The sequence below is a fragment of the Mobula birostris genome, chromosome 15 (assembly GCF_030028105.1).
Source record: "Mobula birostris isolate sMobBir1 chromosome 15, sMobBir1.hap1, whole genome shotgun sequence".
NCBI lineage: Eukaryota > Metazoa > Chordata > Chondrichthyes > Myliobatiformes > Myliobatidae > Mobula > Mobula birostris.
In genome coordinates this window covers 37,479,967-37,492,036 of record NC_092384.1, presented here as the reverse complement: position 1 = coordinate 37,492,036, position 12,070 = coordinate 37,479,967, and the positions used below count along the sequence as shown (strand labels likewise).

At 41.9% G+C, this 12,070-nt stretch overlaps 1 protein-coding gene across 5 annotated transcripts in view; it reads left to right on the top strand.

Moving 5' to 3' along the window:
• Window positions 1–12,070, top strand: part of adcy7 (adenylate cyclase 7) — a 160,049-nt gene that overhangs the window by 40,404 nt on the left and 107,575 nt on the right. The window contains exons 1-3 of one of the 5 annotated variants that reach the window (XM_072279595.1): window positions 6,104–6,176; window positions 7,091–7,159; window positions 7,504–7,616. The exons of 2 other annotated variants lie outside the window; for them this stretch is intronic. The gene's annotated coding sequence lies outside the window, so the exon portion shown is untranslated. Of the gene's footprint in view, window positions 1–6,103; window positions 6,177–7,090; window positions 7,160–7,503; window positions 7,617–12,070 lie in introns of those variants that run through there. 2 more of the 5 variants (XM_072279596.1, XM_072279598.1) reach the window with 2 other exon arrangements.

Here is a 12,070-nt window from a genome sequence, read left to right as displayed (position 1 = left end):
GATATTACATAATGCCATACTTGTAATTGATGCTTCATTTACAATAGTGAGTGGAAGTTAGTTGCGAGGCACCTTCCTTCAAAGTGGAACTTTACTATTAATGTTAAACCTATCACTGATTGTTGTAGCTACCAAGTTCAGCAGCATGTTTCCCTTGTGGGAGAAGGGAGGCAGTGAAACATGTTGGAGCCATTTTGAGATTTAGTTGGAAACTGGGCTGTGCCATTTTCCCCAAAAGAAACTCCAGATGTTCGAAGAGGAGCTTGGACATCCTTCCCAATCTGACTGTATTGAATGAAATGGAAGGAAGCAAACAACATGAGAGCAACTCACACAAAATGCTGGAGGAACTCAACAGGTCAGGCAGCATTTATGGGGGAGAATAAACAGTTGACATTATGGGCCAAGAAGCTTGGGTCAGAGTTGAAGGAGGTTTGGATATGTTTAAGGGTTGCAAGGCTGTCCTAGATTGCAAAGGTAGGGTTGGGTGAGTCCATGAAGACATTTGCCAAGAATTATGAACATTTAAGTATTTGAGATAAAAATCTGCTTTCTCTCTCTCCCTTGGTGCTTTTGGAGGATGAGCCTTGGGTCCTGGGCAAGGTTTAATAGATGTGGTTTGTGGATTGGAATCTATAGTTCATGTTATGATGTGTTTCTGGCTGCTCCTTTTTTTTGTTGTTGCTATTTGGGCTGAACTGAACGGAATATGCCTGGGCTCTTTTGATTTTTTTTTAATATTCTGTGTTTCTCGATAATATTTTTTGTTGTTTGCGCAGTTTTGTGGGTTTTTTTTGCATGTGGTGGTGGTGGGGGGGGGTGATGTTTATTCTTTGAATAGGTTCCATGGCTTTCTTTGTTTCTTGGCTGTCTGTGGGAAGACGAGTAACTGGCTGAGCTGGAGATAGGTGCCAGGAAAAAAGCATGGACTGTTGGAAAGGGAATGGAGTCTATGTTGGGAACCACAGAGACATTTTTGCTGTACATTTACCGGATGTCAGAAAGGCAGTCTGGCATTTCGGACAAATTAGGGGGATTAAGGTAGGGAGCGATGATGTACAATTGAACATCACGTACAAACGGAGGGCGATCCCCTTTGGGGAAATGGAAGGAAAGGCAGAGCTTTCAGCACAAAAACAATTAGACATGATTGAGAACTTATTTTTCTGGGCGTGTGATGAATAAAATCAGAACTTGGGGTCTGTAATTTGGCAAGGGAGCCAGTGTTTTACTTTGCACATTCCTGTGGAACGGCAGCTCTTATAATACAGACTGTGATGAGCTTCTACAGTTCGAGTTGCATTGGGATATTTGACTGATTTCCCAGCTTATAGTGCTTCATTATTTTATGCTGTTAATGAGTGCGTATTCATTGTCTCTCACTTTATTAGCTTCCTTTTTAGAAAATGGAGCAAAACACTTTATGTGTGCCTAGATTCTTGACAGCTCTGAATGTATTGATGGTGTACTTGTTTCACTTTGACTCCAGAATGAAGTAGTTTATATTTTCTTTTTTTTACCCTTTCTTGAATAGTTTCCTCTCCCATCACTGTGGCAATCGTTGAACCATGCTCATTACTGTGGAGGTTTCCATGATGTGTTCTTTATGGTTATTCTCAGTTCAATCACTATTGAAAGGGCCAAAAGGCCTGAATGTGTGGTTGCTGGGGAACAGAAACAACTCCCTGTAACCATAGGAACTAATCTCATTAGTTAGTACAAGGTGAAATGAAAAATGGCATGCACTGCCCGAATCGTCCAACCATACCTGGATATTGATTGACTCTAACATTGACATCTTTCATCAGAGCTTCAAGTGTCAGGACAAAATTATTAATTTTAAACTTTAAAAAAAGCAGTTTATTTGCCAGTGGCTCTGCAACATCCACTGTATTGGACAAACACAAAATGGTACTGGAATAAGAACCAGAAAAGGTAAATCTGGGTAAGCTACTCACCAAAGGTTCAGCCATTAGATTCTAATCAACACTTACAGTGTGCTTGCTGAACAGAGTGCCCACTGGAGCTGCTGCCCAACAATGTGTGCCCTCAGCCCTGGCCAAACAACACTTCAGCCAGTTGCTTCTATGCCTTGCATGCACGACTTCTGATAACAGCACCTCACACAGCAGCCACAGACATCCCACCTCTCCCGGAAATTCCAGGAGTCTCCCGCATATTAATAGTAGCTCCCTGATGCCCGCAAATTATATACAATATCACGGAAATCAAATTTTTTGAGAGCGAGCAAGAGAGCGCGAGAGAGAAAGCAAAAGAGAAAGAACAAGAGAGAGCGAGAGCAAGCAAGCGAGAGAGAAAGCAAGCGAGAGCGCGTGAGCGAGAGAGAAAGCAAGTGAGAGTGTACGAGCGAGAGAGTGAGAGAGAAAGCAAGGGAGAGCGACCACGAGAGAGAGAGAGCGAGCGAGAGCACGCCATGGGAGAGTGTTCCAAAAAAAGAAAATATAAAACGTACGTCACCCCAGACTACCCTAAAGTGTATCCCTGCCTAATAGGTGTCAAAAAGTGTTGCTCGCTACACTGTTTGCAACAGTGACTTTTCTATTGCCCATGGTGGGTTAAAATGTAAAAGACATGTTGAGGTGAGTTTAACAGGTGTCAGTTGTTCATTAACATAGCTAACGTTATTTAAACTAGCTGGCTAGCTGCTAAGGAGCTACTCTATTGCAAACATCCCACCTCTCCTGGAAGTTCCGGAGTCTCCCGCAAATTGATGGTGCTACCTCCCTGAAATGAGCTTTTGCCGGGTGGGATGTCTGCAGCCATTATCTTTGAACTAGGGAACTATCAATGGCAGGGATCACTTCGTTTTTCTTTGCAGGTTCTTCACACTAGGTGTGTCTGCCTTTGTCTTTTATGTTTGACGTTATAGACCATCATTAAAAGTAGTTCTTCAGTCACCCCTGCTCAAGCAATTCCACTGCATTGGCTGTTTTGTATTGGGAACTTAAGGGACCAGCACTGAGATCCAACGATATCCTCTGAGAATCCTATTTTAATTTTGCATGTAGCCCCTTGTGAAAAAAGAACAAAAAACCCCTTCATCCTGGGGGCTAATTACTTTTGTACAAACCATTTAAGACTGAAATGAATTTACTTAAATTGGAGCAGTGGCTGCAAAGGGGTACGGGGAGGCATGTGATAGGCTATCTTTTGTGTTTGTAGTTGCCAAGAATATTCCCTTGACTTACCAGCATATTGACAATTTGTGACTGTTGGGCAATGCAAGTTATCCAATCATTGAGGCCATTTAATAATAGAATTTATTCATGGGAAGCCTATGACCTTAAAGCCGAAACCAAGCTTTCTTTCATGTAATTGTAGAAGCTACAATGGATGCTCAGTGTGCCTGTGGCAGAGTTTGTTACACAGGGGATGGGGAGCGAGATTTTCCAACCCCATTTCTAAATCCTTCAAGGCCATGCTTTTAATGAAATGACATGGAATTAATTTGACCCCAGAGGATTTGCAAGGGTACCCAGATAATTTGTGGGCTAATTCTGGCCTGAGTGGAGCTGGCTGTAGCCGAAGGAAACTACTGCCATTCAGCCCATTGCGGACGTACACCTGCCAGTTTAGCGGCCCTGACATCAGTCCATGGTGAACCGAGTTACCAGAATGTTAATTTCTCCTCTCTCACTGGGGTCAACATGAAATCCAGCTGCACCACGATGAGATTCTGAAGGATGTTCCTCTGCAAACTTGTACCAACTGGATTTATCCTGCCAGGATAGGATCAGTGTAGGTGGCAAGTCTGGGCAGCAGACTTTGCACCCTGAATGCCTTGCTTTGTGAATGGATGAGACATCCAGTGTTAATGGTATTTACTATAGCTTTGGAATTTATATTCAGTGCCAGTGTTAACTGATTATTGCCGTTCTGTTCACAATCTTCATCATTGATTCACTGTTGCAGGAGTTGATATTATTTGTGGTACCAATAATGTCATGGCATTCTGCTTATTTTTATATCCAATGTTTTCCCAAAGTACAATGTTGTTAAAGTACCTAGCATAGTGCAAGATGCCTTAGCTGATTTAAATTGTATTCAACTTAAATGTCAACCGGTCCCGGATAAGTCTCTGGGACCAGTTGAAATGTACCCCAATCTACTGTGGGAGGCGAGGGAGGAGATTGCTGAGCCTCTGGCGATGATCTTGCCATCACGAATGGGGATGGGAGAGGTTCTGGAGGATTGGCAGGTTGCAGATGTTGTTCCTTTATTCAAGAAAGGGTGTAGAAATAGCCCAGGAAATTATAGACCAGCGAGTCTTACTTTCTATGCAAGGCTTATTGAGAAAGTAAGGAGGCATGGGATCCAAGGGGATATTGCTTTGTGGATTCAGCAGAATTGGCTTGCTCACAGAAGGCAAAGAGTGGTTGTAGACAGGTCATATTCTGCATGGAGGTTGGTAACACTCCATGGATCTGGGATCTGTTCTGGGACCCCTTCTCTTTGTGATTTTTATGTGATCTGGATGAGGAAGTGGAGGGATGGGTTAGTAAATTTGCTGATGACACAAAGGTTGGGGGTGTTGTGGATAGTGTGGAGGGCTGTCAGAGGTTACAGTGGGACATCGATAGGATGCAAAACTGGGCTGAGAAGTGGCAGATGGAGTTTAACCTAGGTAAGTGTGAGGTAGCTCATTTCGGTAGGTCAAATATGATGACAGAATATAGCATTAGTGGCAAGACTCTTGGCACTGTGGAGGACCAGCGGGATCTTGGGGTCCGAGTCCATAGGACACTCAAAGCAGCTGTGAGATTGATTGTGTAGTTAAAAAGGCATACGGTGCATTGGCCTTCAACAACTGTGGGATTGAGTTTAAGAGCTGAGAGGTAATGTTACAGCTTTATAGGACCCTGGTCAGACCCCACTTGGAGTACTGTGCTCAGTTCTGATCACCTCACTGCAAGAAGGATGTGGAAACTACAGAAAGGGTGCAGAGGAGACTTGCAAGGATGTTGCCTGGATTGTGGAGTTTGCCTTATGAGAATAGGTTGAGTGAACTCGGCCTTTTTTCCTTGGAGCGGCGGAGGATGAGAGGTGACCTGATAGAGGTGTATAAGATGATGAGAGGCATTGATCGTGTGGATAGTCAGATGCTTTTTCCCAGGGCTGAAATGGGTAACATGAGAGGGCATAGTTTTAAGGTGCTTGGAAGAAGGTACAGAGGAGATGTCAGGGGTAAGTTTTTTTACGCAGAGAGCGGTGAGTGCATGGAGTAGGGTGCTGGCGATGGTGGTGGATGCGGACACGATAGGGTCTTTTAAGAGATTCCTGGATAGGAGCTTAGAAAAATATAGGGCTGTGGGTAACCCTAGGTAATTTCTAAAGTAAGGACATGTTCGGCACAGCATCGTGGGCCAAAGGGCCTGTATTGTGCTGTAAGTTTTCTAAGTTTTCTATGTTTTCTAACTCATGAATCTTTGTTATGAACTCCTTGCTGAGAGGGAAGTATACTAATAAAAAATCTTCCTTGGAATTTACGATAACTGTGAGTGACAACAAACTGATATCTGCAACTATCCTCATATCAGTTTTCATTAGAAATATTGCGCTTTCAGCAAAGTTTAGGGTTCTAGAAGCTGCATTATCTCTTCATGCAAGATAAAAGTGAGGGATGCTCAAGCGAGCAGGATTGGTTGAAAGCTGAGATCTCAGTAAGTGGTAGAAGGAGGAGGTAACAACACGTAAGAAATTATCGCAACAGTGGGCCACAACTGCTCATCCTTTCCTCGTGAGATCATTGCTTCATTCTGAGAACAATGGAAGCACTTGAAAGAAAAATATGGAGGATGCGGGGGAAGGAGGAGAATAGTACTGGCAGGATTGCTCTTGTATACAACCAGCCTAGTCTTAATGGGCTGAAAGGCCTCTTCCCATCCTATAACCTTTCTGTAATTCTCTGCAAAGCAACTTCTGTTTTCTTGCTGATCTCTGCCTTCCTGTTCATAGTACAGTTTGTACTGGCTGGAAAATGTTAATCATCTTGAACAGTTTCTAAGGCAACCCTATCTGTCTTCATGGTAATTTAAAATGTTTGACTTCCATTTATATCTACCCACCCCTCCTCTAAAGGACATCTAAACTGATAGGTAGCACTTCAAATTAAAGCTAGAATCGACTACAGATTAAATATTGGCTGTCACTATGAGGTACAGTACTTTGTGTAATTTTGAAGTTAATGAACTAGACCGTATTCCATAGAAAACCACTGGCGTTTTAATAACAAGTATATGCATTGACTGCAAATGTAATCTGAATGTATTGTAACTTATTTAATCAGGATGTGGTGTGGTTTAAATGTGTAATTTGGTATTTGGGTTGGGGAGTACTGAAGTCAGTTAGTTTTTGACTCTATTTTTGTTTGAGTTAGCCACAATACTTCAAAACCAATTGAATAGACAGTTTAGCTACCGCTTTCTGCTTGCACATTGCAGATCTATCTGTTAGGTGAGAGATGGCGAGAAAAGCTATACATTTTTATCGACTTACCTTTGGGTAAGTTATATGGTAGAAAGTCTGGAAGTCTTTGTACTTACTAGATCATTAAAACTTGCAGGCTGTAGGATCCAATTAGGTATCTGCTGTGTAGCATCACCTAGCAAAGTTTGAGGACGTTGCAAACTTGGCATGAACAGAAGCTCTTGAGCCATTTCTGGAGAGTTGCCAGATCTGTTCCAAGTTGTGAATTCAAATGGGTTACTTATGAAACTGAAATTTTCCTCTGAATCAGAAAAATCAATTAAATTGAAAGGTTGGAAACAAAACTGCAAAGGACACATTTCTGACAGTCCACAAATCGAAGTGAATTTCTAGTTCTGAGCTGCTAGATTTAGCACGAGGGATAGTGTGTACTTGGGACAATTTCTCTAGAAGCTGTTTATTTCGTAAATCTATTATGAACAGTTAAATTGGTACTGGTAGGGGTCATTGTGTCCAGTCCTTCCCTAGATGTTCCATATCCAGTTCTGGCTGTTAAGTCCAAGGATTTTGCCAACTCAATCGGTTGTGGTACATTTGCTTGTATACACAATAGTTTCTCACTCAAAGTATGTTCTGCTTTCAGCGGTTCTTCCAAGTGATGCTCAAAATGGAGGAAAACTGATTTATCTGCTGGAGGAGGGCTCACAATGATGTCAGTGCAAGGTTTCCTTTTTCGCTTTTGCCCTGGTGCTACGTGGTCCAGAGCGTATAGGACTCTCAAAACCACTACATCCGGTGGCACGTTGGAGGGGGGTATCTAAGGATACATGCACATGAGAGTGATTGCAGATTGTGGCTTATTGGCATATGTACAAAATTTTCCTTGTGTCTGGCTATTGTATTTAATAAGAGTCAATGGGATATCATTCACAATTTGAACACAATCCCGTGGATATTAATGAAGATGACTTAGCAAAGTCAAAGTTTAAAGTAAATTTATTATCAAAGTGTATATATGTGTCACCAAATACAACACTGTGATTCATTTTCTTGCAGCGTTCACAGTAAATACCAAGCAACAAAAATAAAATAATAATAAATATTGAGAACATGAGATGAAGAATCCTTGACCGTGCAACAATAGATTGTGGGAACAGTTCAGCGTTGGGGTAAGTGAAGTTGAGAGGAGTTATCCCCTCTGTTCAAGAGCCTGATGGTTGAAGGGTAATAACCATTCCTGAACCTGCTGGTGTGGGTCTTGAGGCTCCTGTAACTCCTTCTTCATGGCAGTAGCGAGAAGAGAGCATGACCTGGGTGGTGGAGGTCCTCAAAGATGGATGCTGCTTTCCTGTGACAATGCTCCATGTAGATGTGCTCACTAGTCAGGAGGGCTTTGCCTGCGATGGACTGGGCTGTAAACACTACTTTTTATAAGCTTTTCCGTTCAAGAGCATTGGTGTTCCCATACCAGGCCACGATGCATTCAGTCAATATACTCTTCACCACATTTCTATAAAGGTTTGTCAAGGTTTTAGATGCCATGCCAAATCTTCTCAAACTTCTAAGGGAGTAGAGGCACTGCTGTGCTTTCTTTGTAATGGCACTTGCATGCTGGACTGAGGGCAGAACCTCTGAAATGATAACACTGAGGAATTTAAAGTTGCTGACCATCTCTACCTCCAATACCCTGATGAGGATTGGATTATAAACCTTCAGTTTCCTTCTGCTGAAATAATCAGCTCTTGATCTTGCTAATATTGAGCAAGAGTTTGATGTTGTTACACACTCAGCCAGATTTTCAATCTCCCTCCTATGTGCTGATTCATCACCACCTTCAATTCTGCCAACGATAGTGGTGTCATCAGCAAACTTAAATATGTTATTGGAGCTGTGCTTAACCTGACAGTCATAAGCATAAAGCAAGCAGAGCAGGGGGTTAAGCACACAGCTTTGTGGTGCACCTGTGCTGACGGAGATTGTGGAAGAAATGTTGTTGTAAATCCAAAGTTACTGGAGACTACAGATAAGGAAATTGAAGATCCAGTTACACCGGGGAATTTAGGCGTAGGTCTTGGAGCTTATTGATTAGTTTTGAGGGGATAATAGTATTGAATGCTGAGCTGTAGTCAATGAAGTGCATTGTGATACATGTATCTTCACTATCCAGATGCTCCAGGGTTGGGCGAAGAGTCAATGAACTGGCATCTGCTGTTGACCTGTTGTGACAGTAGGCAAATTAGAGTGGTTCCAAGTTGTTTTTCAGGCAGGAGTTGATATGTTTCATCACCAACCTCTCAAAGCACTTTATCACAGAGAGTGTAAGTGCTACTGGATGGTAGTTACTGAGGCATGTTACCACGTTCTTCTTGGACACTAGTATAATTGAAGCCTGTTTGAAGCAGGTGCTGAAGCGAGAGGTTAAAGATATCAGTGAACACTCCAGCCAGTTGATCAGCACAGGTCTGCAAAGCCTGATTTATACTTCTGCGTCAACGTGACGCCGTAAGTATTGCGTCGCTGCAAACCCTACGCAAAGCCGACGCGGATCCCTATGCCAGAGCCTGCGTTGCTGCGACGTGCACCTCTCCCAAAATGTAACCGCGTGTTGTGGCAACGCAGACCACAACAGCTGTGATTGGTAGCATCATATTTCATCCTACGCTGCAATAGCTTCCCATTGGGCGACTGAGGGGCAGGGAAGGAACTCTGGCTGCAATGCTTTCCATAAAGCTTTACAGACCTCTGAAATTATGGAGGACACGTTTTGCTTTTATGAGAAAAGACGCTCGCTTCTTGTTTACCCTGAGAAAGACTACTATGACCATGAAGCCTTGCACGGGCATGTGTGACGTGCGCGAATTGCAGAGCGACGCAGACACACCAACGCACAAGTATAAATGCTCACAATGCGCGTAAGTCACTTGCGTAGGTTATAGCGTCGAGTTAACGCAGAAGTATAAATCAGGCTTATCTCTCAGCCAGGTACTGTTTTTGGGCCAGATGCTTCACCACTTTGAAGAATGCTCTCACTTCAGCCTCAGAGACTGAAATCACAGGGTTATCAGGGACTGTGGGGGGTTTTTGAATGTGTCTCCATGTTTTGATGGTCAAAGCGAGCATAAAAGGCTTTGAGCTCATCTGGGAGCAAAACCTTGTTGCTTGGTTTCACCTTGCAGGAGGTGATGGCATTCAAGCCTTGCCACTGCTGTTGAGCCTAGATTCAAGCATTGATTCAAGTTTGCTCCTGAATTGTCGCTTCTCTCGTGAAATGGCTGTCCTGAGGACGTACATGGACCTCTTGTCAGGAAGACCAGGTGATACCCAGCTCAATCCCAAGTGGTCTTCCCATTAGTTTTATCATGTGTTTACTTATCATAGTTTTTATAACTACTTTTAGAGTTTTTCTAGAACTACAGAAACAAATAATACGCTTCTGCCTTATGGTTCAGTAATTGGGATGATCATCAACTTAATATGCAGGAGGTTGAAGTTGACAACATTGGTTGATAGGGTAGTAAAGAAGACATAAGGCATGTTGTTGATCATTTTAATTCATAAACCACAAAGACTATGCTTATCATTTAAAGCAGAGCTGACCAGATACTGTGTTTTAAATTGCTATTCACTATTTGCTATTAACATTCAGTTTCAAAATCTCAATAATGGAAAAACGTTGCATTTTTTTTATTGCTTCAACACTGACACTTTTCCAAAGTTTTATGAATAATTATTTTGCCTCCAACCCTATTTGGGCCCTTGCACTAAAATTAGCTTGTCGAGCATTTGGATCGCTGATGGTGTCAGAACAATACTTTGTTCTCTGTATAATAAATTTAAAAATATTAATTAGTACATGCTAAAAGGAAGTGTGCATATAAATTTAATGATATGACTACAGCAAATTTAGAAAGTGCAGGAACCACTTAATAATAAGATTATGCTTGGTTTTCTTTGGTATTGCATGATGCATTTGGAAAGCCAAATAGGGGCTGGACATGTGCAATAAATAGTGGGACACTAATGAATATTGGTAAACAGAGAGGCATTGGGGTTCAAGTCCATTGTTTGCTGAAAGTGGCATCACAGGTTGATAGGGGGATGAAGAAAGCATAAGGCATGGGATATGGAATATATGAGTTGGGATATTATCTTGCAGCTTTTCAAGCACTAGTTAGATTTCACGTGGAGTATTATAAATAGCTCTGGTCATTTCACTGTTGGAAGGATGTGATTTCACTGGAGGGAGTGCAAAGGGGATTCATCAAGGTCTTAACTGGATTGAAGAATTTTATCCATACAGATAGATTGGATAGTTTGGGCTGGTTTTCAGTGGAGCAACGGAGGATGAGGGTTGACCTGTGGGAAGTATAAAAGATTTTGAGAGACATAGATCAAGTTAACAGTCAAAACCTGGAATATGGTGCTAGCGGAGTTGGTGAAATTGGATAAAATTACTTAGACTGGTGGTCACCAACCTTTTTAAGCCCAAGATCCCCTACCTCGACCTCAGTGAAAGGCGTGATCTACCTACTAAATCGTTTAGAGAGAAAACAGCTCAGGTGTACTTCCAATTTGAGGCCTTTTATTTGGGCGAATTGTATTTGAATTACACAAATACTTTTGTTAAACTTTCAAATTAGTTCAAACAAGAAAACTCTGTAACTAGCATATGAAACAGGCCATAGCTGTCTTTCTTTAAGAATATTACAATACTTCACACCTTTAATTCTAAGTTTCATTATTTAATTTTATTCCAACACGAAAAATAAATGAATAAAAATTGACTGTTGCACTCAGTGTGATGACTGGGGCTGAATACTTTCTGCTAGTTCCCTGAAATTTGGCTCATAACTACAGACAGCCAGTCTGAGACAGTCTGTGAGGTGTGGCGTTGCCAACTGTCCCGTATTTCCCCCGCTAAGGTAGAGCGTTCCTATGAAACCTTTTGTGCTGAAATGCTTTACGCCGAAGAAGCAATTACCATTAATTTATGTGGAAATAAATTTTGAGCATTCCCAGACCCAAAAAAATAACCTACCAAATCATACCAAATAACACATTAAACCTAAAATAACACTAATATATAGTAAAAACAGGAATGATATGATAAATACACAGCCTATGTAAAGTAGAAATAATGAAAATTAAGCCAAAACCGATTGGTGAGGTAAAGAAAAGAAATCGGCACGTACAAGCATGCGCACGCAGGTGCCCGCGTAAGGCTTCATGGTCCTTTCTAGTCTTTCTTGGGGTAAACACAAATGTCCCGGGATTTGACTGCTACTTTTGTCCGTTATTTGGGAGTGAGAAAGTTGGCAACCCTAGTGAGGTGTCTGAAAGTAAGTCAACTCCTGTACTTAGATTTAATAATTTTCATCTGTGAAAATGCAATTTCACATAGATAAGTTGACCCGAAGCAGGCACTGACTTTTAGTGGTATAAAACCAACACGCACACCGTGCATTGTTCGGCCCCATCAGTAGTAATTACCACCAGTTTATGAATGGGGATGTCATTTTCACGGACATATTTTTTTAAACTCATTGTAAATATCCTCACCTCTCGTTCTTTCCTTTAATTGCAAAAGAGTGAGGAAGTCCTCTGTTGTAAAATCCTGGAAAGC